This window comes from Oncorhynchus gorbuscha, linkage group LG02 (genome assembly GCF_021184085.1).
Source record: "Oncorhynchus gorbuscha isolate QuinsamMale2020 ecotype Even-year linkage group LG02, OgorEven_v1.0, whole genome shotgun sequence".
Classification (NCBI taxonomy): domain Eukaryota; kingdom Metazoa; phylum Chordata; class Actinopteri; order Salmoniformes; family Salmonidae; genus Oncorhynchus; species Oncorhynchus gorbuscha.
This window is the reverse complement of record NC_060174.1, coordinates 24,264,403-24,282,523: the sequence shown is the minus strand read 5'-3', so window position 1 is coordinate 24,282,523 and position 18,121 is coordinate 24,264,403. Positions and strand designations below refer to the sequence as shown.

The window sequence follows — 18,121 nt, the reverse complement described above, 5'->3', positions numbered from 1 at the left end:
AGCGACTTACAGTCATGTGTGCATACATTCTACGTATGGGTGGTCCCGGGGATCGAACCCACTACCTTGGCGTTACAAGCGCCATGCTCTACCAACTGAGCTACAGAAGGACCACATGGCCTGACGATATTAGTACAGACTTTTTAATCAAGAAACATTCAGGCTTTTGCCCAACCCTAAAGTGCATGTAGCAAACATCTGGCCCACCACCTGTTCTGCTCACTGGGCCACCCTAATGAAAAATCTGATTTTCTCATCCATTAGTCCATATCACCCCACATTCAGCTTCTGATCATATACCCAACACATGAACACGACGCAGTGGCGCTATTCTAGCCAGCTGGACTCAATCTTCTGAGTCATTGACTGTGCTATAGTGAGAACATTAGGTATAAAGTATGAATGTTTTCAAATGACTTGCTCAAATTACTGTCATAATTAGCTTACTCTACTCTGCAGAGTCAGTTCTATTGCTTATGGAACTTTCAATATCACTGAAACCATGATGCCATGAAGGCAGCCTACCAGTAACTCAGGCTGCATCACATCCGGCCGTGATTGGGAGTCCCATAGGGCGGCGCACAATTGGCCCAGCATCATCCGGGTTTGGCCGGGGTAGGCCTTCATTGTGAATAAGAATTTGTTCTTAACTGACTTTCCAAGTTAAATAAAGGTTAAATAAATAATCCTCCTGATATAACTTAGTTTGAAAGTGACCTTTATTCTACTCTACTTTATTTCTTCATTCTCAGGATCACTTTTCTATGGAAGGGCCTGTACCACATTTTAATAAAACTGTGCTATAGAAAGTTACATCATAACTATACCCTGTAGAGCAAAACATTACCATCAAGGTCAAGATTAACTGGGGTGCATAAACGGACCCATGGCACTCATCTCAAAAGGGGAAGTTATTCTGGCAATGTTCCCACCTATCCACTGGCTGCCTCTGCAGCCCAATTTAATGTATCTTATTTCTGACGGTCTAAACATTATACCTAGTTTGTTTACCAAGGTTGTTTTCCCACACTGATGGATCATAAGGCGAATCTTCAGTACTTACTAATAGTTGAATCCTATTTAAAGATGGTACAAAAACGGAAAATAAAAGGAGGATGATATGTCGCTTACTAACATGTTTATGTGAAAGAAGCATACATCATATGTATACAGTACATAGCAATATAAAATAATTGTGCTTCATTGAAAATGCTGGCAAAATTTGTGAAATCACCAGGGAGAGGTTGCCTAGTAGCGTTTAAAACATGATTACAAACCACATGTGATCCAATCAGCAGAGCAATAAATTATTATTACCTTCTGCAGGCTATAATGAGGCTACAACTCCAATGTGATTATTACAGGGGAGGGAGAGGGGGGCAGGGGAAGTGGGGGAAAGAGAGGGAGGTAGGGGGAGGTAGGAGGAGTTAGGGTGAGGTAGAGGGATTAGAGGAGATAGCGGGATGTAGCGGGAGGCAGAGGGCGGTAGGGGAAGGTAGAGGGTGGTGGGAGATAGGGGAAGTAGAGGGAGGTAGGGGAAGCAGCGGGAGGTAGAAGGAAGTAGGGGAAGTGGAGGGAGGTAGAGAGAGGGAGGGAGAGTTAGGGGAAATAGAGGGAGGTAGAGGGATGTAGGGGAAGTGTTTTTTTAGGATCCCCATTATTTGATACTGTAATGCCAGCTAATCTTCCTGGGGTTCAACACAGAACAAAAAATACATGATCAACCATTTAACAAGTAGACCTTGCAGACAATGAAAATACCTGACAGGTAATACATTTAACATTCAGTAGATGATCTCTAGTGTAAGTCCTGTCATATGGTTGATCACATTAGATGTTCTTTTATTGAATTCTTGAATGTGAATGTACTTTTTGCCTTAGAAATGTGAGTTGGTAAAACATTCAGAGATGGCTTGGTATAAAACTAGATTTGAGGAGATTTGTCCTTGGCCTTAGGGTTATCATGCCCTGAATTTTCCTGTCTGGTTGTTGGTTGTTTGTTTCTAGTATACACTTGGTCTGAGAAATACTGTGGTTTCTTGAAAAATATAACATTTCTAAAGACAGTCAAAATATGTAATAGTAATTTGTGTTCAACGGGAAGCCATGAGAGATTCTGATGCTTTTGGTTGACATTCATTCAGATAGAGCAATGAAGAGCTAATCTGGCTTTGAGAGAGTTGGAGCAATTTTAATTGTTTTCTTTTGCAGCAGATGCCCATATGACTGGACAGTACTCTAGGTGTGATAGAACCAGAGGTTGAATCACATGATTCAGAGTGCTGGATGTTACATACACAGAACCTTTTTATCATTACAGCAATGACATTAATCATTTTAATTACAATATTGTTGTGACACTTTACTTGACACCCAGTGTCATAACACGATATGACACGGTCATAACCATGTCATAACAGCTGACATAACTTGTCATAACCTGTCATAATATGGTCATATCACTGTCATGACCCATATATTTACACCTGTTGTGACAAATATTGCGTTATTTTATGGCTGGTTATTACACCTCCTGTACATAAGCGTGTCAAACCCACATTTATTTAAATTAGTTTTTCCCTGCCAAGAAGTTTCCTTCTTAAATCCTTTGTTGTCGTAATGAATTCTTTACAGTCATTTTTTTTTTCATCATATTTTAAATAACTTGGAGAAAATACAAATGCATGACACTGTCAAGAAGCATTACGACTATCCCTTTTCCTTTTACTTGGACTAAGAAAATACACTTTATGACGCTGTCAAGGAGCATTATGACCATCATAATCATAAAATCCAGATAGGCCTATCACATACATGCCCTTATATCAGTCATCAGTCAAAAATAGGGTGTCTTGCTCCTGAAATCAGCTCCTGCTTTCATCCAGGTCATCAGCAACGGAGCTTTGGTGAAGGTGCATGTCTGACATCAATGTGTGCGCAATTACAGTGATTATTTAACATGATCTATTAAAAAAATGTACAGTTCCAGTCAAAATTGTGGACACACCTACTCATTCCAGGGATATTAGTTATTTTCTTTACTATTTTCTACATTGTAGAATAATAATGAAGACATCAAACTATGAAATAACACATATGGAATCATGTAGTAACCAAAAACTGTTATACAAATCAAAATATATTTTATATTTGAGATTGTTCATAGTAGCCACCCTTTGCCTTGATGACAGCTTTGTACACTCTTGGCATTCTCAACCAGCTTCATGAACCAGCCGGGCCGTGGCCTCTCGGGACTTCTCTACCAGGTAGTTATAGCTGTTGAAGGAGAACGCCTGGGCTATCCGTTCCAGAGTCTTAGGGATGGTCTGGAAACAAAGAAAGAGGGAGAAGAAATTGGCTTTAATACTGTAGTGGGTATTCTTTACATTGTTTAGCCATTGAAGCCCAGATAATGTAGGTAAAGGAAGGTTGATTACCATCATGATTCATTGAGGCTCTAAGAAATGATTGATACATGCTTTATACTAGATGAATTAATAGTTTTATAATAATAAATGTTTTAGCTACATTATAACATTTCCAAGACTTTACCTGACCGAAGCTTGATACTCTAGCTGGGTAATGATCAAGCTTAACAGTAATTCTACCTCAAATGTCCACTAATAGTTACCCTATATCCTGGGTCCTCCTTCAGAGTGGCAGTATTAACAGCAGAACCTGACTGCCACACAGTCTCCTAAACACTACAGTCATACAGGAACACTTTCTTCTTCCATGAGTGGCCATGGTAATCACAGAACACCTGTGGAGGCAACATGACAGAGATACTGTAGAGGGGGACAGAGTAGCCAAGAGAGAAGTCTAATGTCAGACAGGAGAACGGCCCATAGCTGTAATGATGGCCTTAAATGAACACAAGGTTCTGGGCTTTATTTACCCTCATTAATCTAACCGTGATCACACAAATGACAATGTTTTGAGAGCCATTGTGAGATAATAATACAGTCGCTTTAGTACAAATGCAGTCGACTGTCTAGCCAGAATGGGTATTAACGCATCACAGGCACTTTGGTTTGCAGCAATTACAACAAAGAGAAGTCAAACACTACAGACGTAGGATCTTAATTGGAGCCAGTTTGCTACAGCAAGAACATAATACTGGACATTTTTGTATGGGTTGATACATTTTTCATTATGGAAAATCAAGTCTGAAATGTCCACTTTCTTTTGAAAATGTTTTGTAACTCAAATACAAGTATGCATTTCCTGCGGTGGACGAAACTTCTCAGCAACAAAAAAGTGATCAAATTAAGATCCTACATCTGTATCAATCAATTACACGCATTAAGCAATTGTTTTGTTTACTGACACTAATACAGTTCCATACTCATAATTATGTGCAGGTACACTTGATTATAATAATAAACTGTTAATAACAGTTCAATTCATTTGAAAATCAAGGTAATTACTTCATGATATTGCTGCCACACAATTTACTTCCTCATTTCACACTGCAGAAAAAATATATAATCAAACCCATTGCTGGAATAGTTTCTTATTATTTATGTTTACAGTGATAAGTAGTAAAAAGCCTTTGTTTCATTATGGCATGGTTTTCCTTCACACCAATGTTGGAGAGACGCACAATACATTTTCAGTTAGAGAAATAAACCTGTCAGATTGTTATAACAGCTCTAAGTGAGTTAGCTAAATTAGTTAAACATGTTCCAAAACAGTTATATCAAGTCCACTGTATGGTTAGAATGGCTGATCAACTGGAGTTGTACTGTAGATGTTTCCCTGACATGACATTCTGGAAATATAACAAATGGTTGTTGGAGTTGAGAGAGATCACAGAAGAAGAACCACAGAGCTATAAACAAGCTATTCAGATTCAGAAAGAAGTTCAGGGGAGGTGAATCAGACAACAAAATGCCCCTTGTCTATCTGAATGAACAACAGAGGTACTTTTTGCATAATAATTATGCTCAAAACATTGTGTGTGCATTCCATATGCATATCACTGAATGTTTATGTGGGAGGGTGAGGTAGAAAGACAGGGAGAGAGAAACAAAGAGAGAGGGGTATCTATTTGTTCTACAGATACGGTGAAGCTGTATGTTGAGTGACATCTCTCACCAGAAGTGTCCTGCTGATGCTGTTGAGGTAGTGAAGAAAGCCATTGGCATGGTAGATAGTATGGCTCAGGAAAGGATAAGGCTTCATCCACTGTCTGTTGAGATCATCACCGTTCAGAAAGCAACGGTGACTGTTAACAACGCAACAGAGTTACACTACATGACAGAAAGTATGTGGACACCTGCTCGTCGAACATCTCATTCAAAAATCATGGGCATTAATATGGAGTTGGTCCACCCTATGCTGCTATTACAGCCTCCACTTTTCTGAGAAGGTTTTCCACTAGATGTTGGAACATCGCTGTGGGAACTTGCTTCCTTTCAGCCACAAGAGCATTAGTGAGGTTGGGTACTGATGCTTGGCATTTAGGCATGGCTCGCAGTCTGTGTTCCAATTCATCCAAAAGGTGTTAGATGGGGTTGAGGTCAGGTCTCTGTGCAGGCCAATCAAGTTCTTCCACACCGATCTCGACAAACCATTTCTGTATGGACCTTGCTTTTTACAGGGGAGCATTGTCATGAGGGCCTTCAACAAACCATTGCCACAAAGTTGGAAGCACAGAATCGTCTAGAATGTCATTGTATGCTGTAGTGTTAAGCTTTTCCTTCACTGCAACTAAGGGGCCTAGACCGAACCATGAAAAACAGCCCCAGACCATTATTCCTCCTCCACCAAACTTTACCGTTGGCACTATGCATTCGGGCAGGTAGCGTTCTCCTGGCATCCGCCAAACCCAGCGTGATTCATCACTCCAGAGAACGTGTTTCCACTGCTCCAGAGGCCAATGGCCTTACATCACTCCAGCCGGCGCTTGGCATTGTGCATGATGATCTTAGGCTTGTGTGTGGCTGCTCGGCCATAGAAAACCATTTCATAAAGCTCCCAATGAAAAGTTATTGTGCTGATGTTGCTTTAAGACAGAGTTTGAAACTCAATAGTGAGTGTTGCAACCGAGGACAGATGATTTTTACACCATACAACCTTCAGCACTCGGCAGTCCCATTCTGTGAGTTTGTGTGGGCTACCACTTCGCGGCTGAGCCTTTGATACGCCGAGATGTTTCCACTTCATAATAACAGCACTTACAGTTGACCGGGGCAGAAATTTGACAAACTGACTTGGTGGAAAGGTGGCATCCTATGACGGTGTAATGTTGAAAGTCACTGAGCACTTCAGTAAGGCCATTCTACTGCCAATGTTTTTCTCTATGGAGATAACATGGCTATGTGCTCCTGTCAGCAACAGGTGTGGCTGAAATACCTGAATCCACTCATTTGAAGGGATGTCCGAACACTTTTGTGTAATAGTGTATTTTCAAGCAGATTTAAGTCAAAACTGTAACTCGGCCACTCAGGAACATTCACTGTCACTCAGGAACATTCAGTGTATGAAACTCCAGTGTAGATTTGGCCTTGTGTTTTAGGTTATTGTTATTGTCCTCCTGAAAGATAAAATCATCACCCTGTACTTAGTGGAAAGCAGACTGAACCAGGTTTACCACTAGGATTTTGCCTGTGCTTAGCTTCATTCTGTTTTTTTTCATGCTGAAAAACTCCCCAGTCCTTAACAATTTCAAGCATACCCATAACATGATGCAGCCACCACTATGCTTGAAAATATGGAGAGGGTGTCATAAGTGCAGAGCGGAGTAAGCAGGTTTAGAACTACTGAATTTATTAAAGCACCATATATAAAAGTGGGACGAAACCCAAAGTGCAAAATAATAAAGTACTCAGAAAATAGTAAGAGAGATTCCTCTCAGGAAAACAAGCAACATTTACAATGACCGAGAAAGACAGATGACAGAGGGAGTATACATACAGTGATAAAGTGGGGATTGGAACCAGGTGTGTGTAATGATGATGAAACAAATCTGGGGTTGATGAGTGAAGGGCGTTTGCCAGCGGCAGGTTCGACAGCAGCTAGAAGGCCGGCAACGCTGAACGCCTGAGCTGGACAGGAGGGGGCCCCAAAGCAAAGGACGCCTGTATCTTTGTAGTACCTTCCCAAGTTCTCGCATGTCTCCCTGGTCCTCCACACACCCCACTGGCTTCCAGTCGAAGCTTGCATCCACTACAAGACCATGGCGCTTGCCTACGGTGCAGCAAGAGGAACTGCCCCTACCTACCTTCAGGCTATGCTCAAACCCTATAACCCATCCCGACCATTCCGTTCTGCCACCTCTGGTCTCTTTGCCCTCCCAATCAGCCCAGTCCAATATCTCCTCTGTCCTAGCACTCCAATGGTGGAACCAGCTTTCCGCTGAACCTAGGATATCAAAGTCCCTGCCCATCTTCCGAAAGCACCTGAAACCTTACCTCTTCCTCTTCAAAGAGTATCTTAAAACTTCCTACTCTGTCCCAGATGCTAATATATGCATATTATCATTACTTTTGAATAGAAAACACTCTGAAGTTTCTAAAAATGTTTGAATGATGTCTGTGAGTATAACATAACTCATATGGCAGGTGAAAACCTGAGAAAAATCCAACCAGGAAGTGGGATATATGAGGTTGGTCGATTTTCAACTCATCGCCTATTGAAATCCGTGCGATATGGATCTGTGTGCACTTCCTACGGCTTCCACTAGATGTCAACAGTCTGTAGAACCTTTAATGAAGCGTCTACTCTGATGTGGGGCCGGATGAGAGGGGAATGAGTCAGTAGTCTGCCAGAGAGCCAGGTCCTGGTCATGCGCATTCCACATAATATCGACTTGCGTTCCATTACTTCTATAGACACAAAGGAATTCTCCGGTTGGAATGTTATTGAATATTTATGATAAAAACATCCTAATGATTGATTGTAAACTTAGTTTGACAGGTTTATTCGACCTGTAATATAACTTTTTGAGGTTTTCGTCCGACGTTCGCCTGGACCTACACGAGTGTTTGGATATGTGTACTAAACGTGCTAACAAAAGTAGCTGCTTGGACATAAATAATGGACATTATCAAACAAAACAACAATTTATTGTGGATCTAGGATTCCTGGGAGTGCATTCTGATGAAGATCATCAAAGGTAAGGGAATATTTATCATGTAAGTTCGTATTTCTGTTGACTCCAACATGGCAGAGAAATGTTGTTTCTATCTGAGCGCCGTCTCAGATTATTGCATGGTATGCTTTTTCCTTAATCTGACACAGCGGTTGCATTAAGAACAAGTGTATCGTTAATTCTGTGTAAAACATATATCTTTCATCAAGGTTTATGATGAGTATTTCTGTTAGTTGATGTGGCTCTCTGCAGTTTCTCCGGATAATTTTCAGGCATTTCTGAACATGGCGCCAATGTAAACTGAGATTTTTATATGCACATTATCGAACAAAACATACATGTATTGTGTAACATGATGTCCTATGAGTGTCATCTGATGAAGATCATCAAAGGTTAATGATTCATTTTATCTCTATTTCTGTTTTTTTGTGACTCCTATCTTTGGCTGGGAAAATGGCTGTGTGTTTTTTGGACTTGGCGGTGATCTAACATAATCATATGTTGTGTTTTCGCTGTAAATCCTTTTTTTAAATTGGACACCATGGGTAGATTAAGCAGATGTTTAGCTTTCATTTGCTGCATTGGACTTGTTAATGTGTGAAAGTTCTATATTTCGAAAAAATATTTTAGAATTTCGCGCGCTGCCTTTTCAGCGGAATGTTGTCGAGTGGTTCTGCTAGCGGAACGTGTGTCCTAGAAAGGTTAAATAATCCCCCTTACAGTATATGAAAGAAAATGCAGCATTATATGATGCAAAATGCATCATAAGGGGATGATTTCTGTATTTTGAAAGAAACATATCTTGAAAACTTTATTTCTGACAAGCAAAACATTTTGGGACTATGTCAACAATGCACAATGAAACAAATACCAAAATATTTTGGGGTGGAATTTTCCTTTAAATTATTCAGGCTTACATGAAGATAACCTTCAGACAGGGAAGAGCTACACCAGAAAGAAAACAATGTCTAAGGAACTTGATTGTCTTCTATGACTTGTGAGAGGGGCAAATGTCTGGTGTTTAACGTGTAACTGCTTGCCAAAATAGAGGGCAGCCTTTCCAATCAAAGGGCCGGGCGCAGTGCACGCTAACCAAGGTTGACAGGTGTTTCCTCCGACACATTGGTGCGGCTGGCTTCCAGGTTGGATGCGTGCTGTGTTAAGAAACAGTGCGGCTTGGTTGGGTTGTGTATCGGAGGGCGCATGACTATCAACCTTCGTCTCTCCCGAGCCCGTACGGGAGTTGTAGCGATGAGACAAGATAGTAGCTACTAACAATTGGATACCACGAAATTGGGGAGAAAAAGGGGGTAAAAGATTTTTAATAAATATATTTTTTTAAAGAGATGGGTGGGGCTGTCTTAAGAGGGTGTGAACAATGCTGAATGGGTGTAGACAAACGAGAGCTCTCCAGTAGGTACCACAAGATTTAAAGGCCAGTTTCTCAAAAGTGAGGATACAAGTTTATCAACTTTCAAAGCAGAATTTCTTCCCCAATGTTCCCAAAAATGCACTGTATAATATACAATTTTGTACCTGTGTGTCTCTGCTTTTATCCAATGTAAAAAACACAATTTCAAATTTTGCTACATAAGACCGAATCAAGGTATATAGTAAACTAATTGTTGAATTGGAGAAGACAAAATACTTGTTTACTTGTATATTCAAGTAAATAAGACTCATTGTATTAATTTAATGAGTACAATGGTCCTTCTGTAGCTCAGTTGGTAGAGCATGGCGCTTGTAACGCCAGGGTAGTGGGTTCGATCCCCGGGACCACCCATACGTAGAATGTATGCACACATGACTGTAAGTCGCTTTGGATAAAAGCGTCTGCTAAATGGCATATATTATTATTATTATTATTGTTTATTTGAATATGCAAGTAAATAAGTATATTTTGTCTTCTCCTATACACCACTTTGTTTATATTTTCCTCCAAGCTCCATAACAAAGGAGATATTAAACAACCTCCCATGACTTTTCCCTCAGCAGAATGATTGTGCCCAGCAGGCATGAATGAGCAAACATATGAATATTAAAAACAAAGCCATCCCACATCGCTATGCTATGCACACAGGTGATAATACAGTCAGTCCGACCCAGCCATGCACAACAGAGAACTGCTACATTAAAACAACTGACAGGCCCTGCTTAAAATCTACTGTGAGATGTGATAGAGAGAAGAGGAAGAGGGAGCATCTGAGGGAGAGAGTCACTTAAAACACAACTCAACTGCTGGCTTCACTCTTTATCAGGCGTGTTGTTGTGGAGGAATGTGGGACGGCAGTCACTACTGTAAATAACCCACGAGCACAGGCACAATGGTAGACTAAATGTGAATCTAGAGTGCCAGGAAAGCTGTAGACTGAATGGTTATAGAGTAAGAGAAAGGATGTGAGGGGATGGGTGTTACTGCAATTACAGGCATAGCGCTACTGGGTGAGGTTGCCCTTGTACTGCCGATCGGCACAGCGGTCACATTGGTGTTCTAGATTCTATGGAGATCCAGTGGCAGAAATCTCAACTTTCTGTGTGTCTATGATCCTCCATGGTGGAAAATAGATGCGCATTACTGATATTAGTTCTCAGGCTATTTACCTATTTGAGCTCTCGGAGCACATCAATGCAAGACAGTCAGTTAGAGGTTCAGAGGGTTTCTGAGACTGCTTTGAACTCAGACATGGAGGAGACGCTGGATCTGTTAGCTTAACGGGGTACAGAGTTTGGCATTTAAGAAAATTTCAAAACGAACTAACTTCCCAGCATCTGTTGTTTGCACTTATGTCTCTCCTCTCAGACATCCGGAGGGACATGTCAATCAGATAGGCAGAAAGTAGCGGGAGCCAGAGTTCTATGGGGGCTTTCCATTGGCATCAACATTTGAGTAGATGAATGCCTGAGAAGAAAATTGTGTATAGCTTTTCTTAAGCAATATTATGGAAGGACACGCTTTATGTAACAAGCAGGAGCCTCTTTATCATCATCTCTCTCTCAAGATAAATAAAAGTAAATTATACAAAAGAGGATTTTGGATTTTTCAGGTGTCTGTTTTCAGCAAGGTAAGAAATTAACTTGTTTCTTTTTTTTCTGTCGACAGTAAGCCTGGTCTTTGATGATTTGGTTATGCAAGTTTCCGTCCTTGGCAACATCACCGAGTTGAAACACCAGGCAACTGTGTCAGAACCAATCAGCTCCAGTCTTTCCACAGAGGTGACAGATCATTATTATTTATCCAAATCATACTGAGACACAAATACATCATTAATTAGGTGAAAAGGAGCTTTTTATCTCAGTCACACACTCAGTCAGACATTGGATGAATAGCTTGATATATCTATATACTGGATCAACAAGGGAAATGTGATTGCGCAATTGGAGTGAAATAGCTTTGATGATTTCTTGCCACGCGCTGAACGCTCTTGATGTTCAGATTTTAACACCAAGTTGTGAAAAAGCCTTCTATGCACTTCAAATGAGTTACTGTAGTAGCTATCATAATTTTTATGCCACTGATGTGACAAAAAAGCAATAATTATGTTGATGCACAAATGTGTGGTATCTTGAGTTGATGCACAATTGTTAATATATTTGTATGGTGTGGTTGAATTTGTCAAGCTATACATCCTCTGTCACACCCTGATCTGTTTCACCTGTCTTTCTGCTTGTCTCCACTCCCCTCCAGGTGTGACCCATCATCCCCATTATCCCCGGTGTATGTATTATCCCTGGGGCGGCAGGGTAGCCTAGTGGTTAGAGTGTTGGACCAGGAACCGGAAGGTTGCAAGTTCAAACCCCCGAGCTGACAAGGTACAAATCTGTTGTTCTGAACAGGCAGTTAACCCAAATAATTGAAAATAAGAATTTGTTCTTAAAGTTAGAGTCACTGAACTTAAAGTAATCCAGGCAATTTTAAATAAATTATAGTCGTACTTTATCAAAAAAATCTACTATGACCAGGCCTGGTCTCTTTGTTTCATAATGTTCCATTATTTCAAGTAACTGTCGTATATTATCTCAAATATATCATCCATGTAAAACAAACCTGTCTACCAGATATTGTTCATCTTGAACAATCTTTTTTATTCTGTGCTATGGATTTTGCAGGTTCTTCGCATCACAACATTTGTGTTTTTTATAAATGGACTGGATTATTACTTAACACCTGCATCCTGTTTTAGTAGGAATGAAATCAGACCTTGTTGAATACCCAAAAGGTCTACATTTTTAATAGGAGTAATTAAACATGGTAATAATAGATCTTTGAGTACCTCAAAGGTCTGCTATACCGCTGCTGGTATACCATCAAACCCTGGTTTTTCCAGACTGAAAATATTGAATTGCCTCAAGTTCCTCCTGTAAATTGGCCTCCACACAAGTCATTCTGTAAATGGTGTTAATTTGACGCGGTTTATTATTTTGAAATAAATCCTTAGTTAGCGTAGTTAAGTGGCGAAGGAGACTGAGAAGAAAACATGCTTCCAATATTTTGCTTCCTCTTTCAAAATATAATTTGTTGAATCATGGATGACTTATTTGTAGCGATTCTGTAAATTATTTTTGGTAGCATTTCTATGTTGAAGATTAAAGAGATTGGTAAAATGCACATTTTCCATCCAATTCGCTTTATTTTTTTGTATTAAACTCAGCAATAAAAGAAACTTCCCCTTTTCAGGACCCTGTCTTTCAAAGACAATTAGTAAAAATCCAAATAAATTCACAGATTTTCATTGTAAAGGGTTTAACTTCTTATGGCTGTAATCCCGCTAACGGGAGCGATATGACAACCAGTGAAAGTACAGGGCGCCAAATTCAAAATAACAGAAATCTCATAATTAAAATTCCTCAAACATACATGTATCTTATATAGTTTTCAAGGTAGTCTTGCTGTTAATCCCACCAGTGTCCGATTTCAAATAGGATTTACGGGGAAAGAACCACAAACGATTATGTTAGGTCACCAACAACTCACAGAAATACACAGCCAATTTTTCCAGCCAAAGAGAGAGAAAAAAGCACAAATAGAGATAAAATGAATCACTAACCTTTGATCATCTTTATCAGATGACACTATTAGGACTTCATGTTACACAATACATGTATGTTTTGTTTGATAATCTGAGTTTACATTGGCGCATTACATTCACTAGTTCCAAAAACATTCAGTGATTTTGCACAGCCACATCGATTCAACAGAAATACTCATCATAAATGTAGATGATAATACAAGTTACACATGGAATTATAGATATACCTCTCCTTAATAATGCAACCGCTGTGTCATATTTTTAAAAAACTTTACGGAGAAATAAAACCATGCAATAATCTGAGACGGCGCTCAGAATAATAGTTGCATAGCCGCCATGTTGGAGTCAACTATAACCATAAATGACATGCTAAATATTCCCATACCTTTGATCTTCACCAGAAAGTCTCCCGGGAATACCAGGTCCACAATAAATGCTTGATTTGTTCGATAATGTCTAGTATTTATGTCTAATTAGCTACTTTTGTAAGGGCGTTGGGTACACCTATCCAAACGCTGGAGCTGGTCGACAATTTCTTCGGACATAAACGTCAAAATGTTACATTACAGGTCGGAGAAACATTTCAAACTAACTACAGAATCAATCATTAGGATGTTAAAATATAGCTTTAATAAAGTTCCAACCAAAGAATTCCTTTGTGTCTAGAGGAGGAACAGAACGGATATCATGTGCTTTGCGCGTGATGTGGAACTGGCACTCTGCCAGCAGTCTGATGCATTCTGTTCTTATTCAGCCCCAAACAACACAGCAGAAGCCTCATTCACATTTCTAAAGACTGTTGACATCTAGTGGAAGCCCTAGGACGTGAATCTTCATTAATTTCTAACAGGGATTTCAAAGGGGAATGGTTTGAAAATATACCAGCCTCAGATTTCTCACTTCCTGTTTGGATTCCTTCTCAGGTTTTTGCCTGCCATATGAGTTCTGTTATACTCACAGACATCATTCAAACAGTTTCAGAAACTTCAGAGTGTTTTCTATCCAATACCAATAATAATATGCATATATTAGTAAATGAGACTGAGGAGCAGGCCGTTTACTCTGGGCACCTTTCATCCAAGTTACTCAATTCTGCCCCTGCAGCCATAGGAAGTTTTAAGGATTCACATGTGAGGTCATGTGTTAAACAGTGAGTAGTGTAGTTAAGATTAAGACTAAAAGTGGTAAAAGTAGTAGACTACAATAAGGAAGAATTCCAAATAAAAATATTTTATACATTTTAAATGATGCAGAGCCAGACACAATTGTCTAAATTGATGGGTCATGTGAAAGAAATGCTATAACCCCCAGCCACACAAGGTCTCTACAGAAGGTGTAAACGGTACAGCCAAATGGTTACTTGCATAGTAGCAATATCAGAAATAGATAGTGTCAATATAAAAATATATAATATACAGTATGTACAAGAACAATATCAATAACAATATCAGTGATTGATGAGGTATTTATATGCATATAATCAGGGGTAAGGTGTCCGATCTGCAGGATAAAAAATATATAAAAAATAGTAGCAGCAACATATGGCATGTCTGTTAGGAGATAATCATGTGAAAAGAGGCACTGCAGATAGTGCTGAAGATTGGTCCGTCCAAACCACGCATGGACAAGGGAATCTATATTCGGAAAGCCTGTTCCTGTCCTGCCCTTGACTTTGGTGCATGGCATGTGATGTCCATACCCTCTTCGTCACAAAACTCCCTGATCTTCCCCAAAAGCTAAATTTGTCTAGCTGTGTTCTGTCCAGGTGGTGCTTGTACAGGCAGATCACCTACGGTAGGAAGAGTGTCAGCGTTGCGCAGCAGCTGACACTGAGTCAGAACACTCCTTGGTGACAACAACATCAGGCTCCAGAGCATCGAAGCTGTAAAACAGGAAATAACAAAAACATTTTTAGAGGACATTACAACCTTGCACAACATCAATTCACCTCCAAAGTTAGATAAGAAGAATAACCTCATAGAATGCAATGGAAATGATAGTCACCTGAATTTCTGGAACTGCTTGATCTTTTGCAGCGGCCTGAAGTACGGAGTCAGATGTTGTTGCCAGCTTTCCACCAGCACCGTACCATCCTCCAGTCCAACCAGCTGTGGGATGTTGACCTATGTCACAGTGCTGTCCTTCAGAACACCAGCAATCTCAGAAAAAGTGTTCACTGGTCTTTCTGAAGCGCTGCTTGATGAGGCCGAAGCACCAGTTGGGGGGGAAACTTGGTGTGGCCTGTGGTCAGGAAGTGAAGGTCCACACTCGGGGTGGCAGGGTAGCCTAGTGGTTAGAACGTTGAACTAGTAACCAGATGGTTGCAAGTTCAAACCCCTGAGCTGACAAGGTACAAATATGTTGTTCAGCCCCTGAACAGGCAGTTAACCAACTGTTCCTAGGCCATCATTGAAAATAAGAATTTGTTCTTAACTGACTTGCCTAGTTAAATTAAATAAAAATAAATAAACTGTGGTGGAGCTCGTGTGGGCTTAGTGCTTGAGATGTGGGGCAGCAATTTCCACGTACCTCTGGAAAATACAGAAATAATGTGAGATCAATAAAAGTAGTGAGCAATCATGTTGGAGGTCAATTAAATAATCAAAATGTGTTGTTTATGCTTTACATACCAAGTGTTGTCATTGAGTCCTTGTAGAGACCCCACACTGCTGCTTTTGTCACATGAGATTGCAGGAGCTTTCCACCAAAGTGTTTGTGTCCTGGGTAGAATCCTGGTAATACTATTGCATTATCCTCTGCATAGTTGTTGAAGTTCACCACTCGCTGCAAGTTCTCATGCTTCAGGTGTAACCTGTGCTTGCTTGAGCAAGCTCTCTTTTTGATGGGAGGCATTAGACCCTTCTCCTTGTATGACTGGTGGAGGAGAGTCAGGTGTGTTCTACTGATGCTGAAAGACAAATACCAGATAAAAATATTTGAGCATTATTATACAATAGATAGCCGTAATCACTGTCAACAACACACCAGGCTAACTTGATTGGACATCAGCTAGCTAGCTAACAGTAAGCTTTAACTTGGGGTATTTTGTTTTAAACATGTAGACAGGTAGCTAAACAATGAACCATAATCTCAATCCATAGAGTACTAGCAATACAAACCGATTGTCGTAGCTAGCTAAAGTTAACCAAATAGGTTCAATGTTAGCTAGTTAGCTAGCTAACATTAGGCTGTAACTAGCAATGTGAAATTGCATTCTGAGATATCACTACACACAGATCATACATGCAATGTTAGCTAACAAGCCATCCATCTAACGTCAGCTAGCTAGCTAACAGTAAGCATTTAACTTTCAATGAAAACAACTTTGACTAAATTAGAAACGTATAATATCTGAAACTGTAGCTAGACTCTTACCCGTATACACGCTTCACGACAGACTGCAAACCCTTTCATTAAATAAGACGTCCTGGTTCATTTTCCATTTTGTTTGTACAGCTTGCTTGGCCAGTTGTGTAAAGTCACTCTGTTTCACACTGACCGTGTGCAATGCTATAAGAATCACCAGATCTTTCTCCCTCTCTGTCACTGATGCCATGGTTACCCTTAGTTTGAAGATGTAATCTGGAGACAGGTGTTTTATGTAACAGCCTACTGTGTTCTCTTTTCGACTACCTATACTAGCAAACCCCAGAAGTGTATTAATCTCCTTATCATACTGCTTCTACCAGACATTCCAATGATTTCAAAACTCGGTCAACTTCTTCCGTGACAACACTGTTAATCACCGTTTCTTCCCCATCACTCTCATCAGAAGACTCTACAATGTATAATGAAAATGTTACCTAAATCAGGGGTTTTCCTCATGCCCAGATTCATTTTCAGAGTCAGAGAGAGTCAGCATTGCACAGTCGTCCTCCAGAAAGTACATCATCAAAACTTTTTCACTCTGACCTTTGTCAATACTGTCTGATAAATTCAAGGTAGCAAAGTTATTGAGAGAAGTTGCAATATAGTTGCAGTTCTCCATAGCTAACATATCTTTCAAAAAACTGCAGTATCTAAAACTGGTTTATCTACGCATAACGAGCAGCTCATTTTAGTAACACAAGATGCTACACCGTAGACCAATCTGAAACTTCTCTCTCGGAATGTCCAACCCACTCATTATCTCAGCCAATCATGGCTAGTGGGAAGGTCCCTAATGGAAAATTACTCAAGTAAAAGTCACCCATAAAAATAGCACTTGAGTAAATATACTTTTGTATCAAAAGTACATGTAATTGCTAAAATATACTTAAGTATCAAAAGTAGAAGTAAAAGTATAAATAATTTAAAATTCCTTATTAAGCTACGCAGACGGAACCACTTTCTTGTTTTTAAAATGTAAGGATAGCCAAGGGCACACCAACACTCAGACATGATTTACAAAATATGCATTTCTGTTTAGTGAGTCTGCCAGACCAGAGGCAGTAAGGATGACCATATGTTCTCTTGATAAGTGTGTGAATCTCACAATTTTCCTGTCCTGCTAAGAATTCTAAATATATCAAGTACTTTAGGTTGTTAGGAAAAACGTATGGAGTAAAAAGTACAATATTGTCTTTAGGAATGTAGTTTAGTAAAAGTAATCAAAAAATAAATAATAAATTACAGATACCTCCCAAAATACTTAAGTAGTACTTTAAAGTATTTTTTACTTAAGTACTTTACACAACTGACCGTAGGGATGGTGCCAGCTTTCCTCCATACGTGACACTTGGCATTCAGGCCAAAGAGTTCAATCTTGGTTTCATCAGTCCAGAGCATATTCTTTCTCCTGGTCTGAGTCCTTTATGTGCCTTTTTGGCAAACTCCAAGTGGTCTGTTATGTTCCTTTTACTGATTGGCTTCCGTCTGGCCACTACCATAAAGGCCTGATTGATTGAGTGTAGCAGATATGGTTGTCCTTCTGGAAGGTTCTCCCATCTCCACAGAGGAGCTCTGGAGCTCTTTCAGAGTGACCATTGGGTTCTTGGTCACCTCATGTCAAATCAAT

General features: G+C 39.9%; 1 long non-coding RNA gene and 1 pseudogene across 2 annotated transcripts; both read right to left on the bottom strand.

Annotated features, from left to right (window-relative positions):
• Window positions 1-3,153: 3,153 nt before the first annotated feature.
• The window catches only part of LOC123989774, an 83,441-nt pseudogene continuing 68,473 nt past the window's right edge, over window positions 3,154-18,121 (bottom strand).
• Window positions 14,575-17,176, bottom strand: LOC123991964. 2 transcript variants are annotated; one of them, XR_006831064.1, is made up of 4 exons: window positions 16,929-17,176; window positions 15,756-16,033; window positions 15,130-15,656; window positions 14,575-15,007 (listed from the first exon to the last, which is right to left on the bottom strand). It is a non-coding gene; the product is annotated as an uncharacterized LOC123991964 (long non-coding RNA). The 2 variants fall into 2 exon arrangements; XR_006831070.1 differs by lacking the exon at window positions 16,929-17,176 and adding an exon at window positions 16,501-16,906.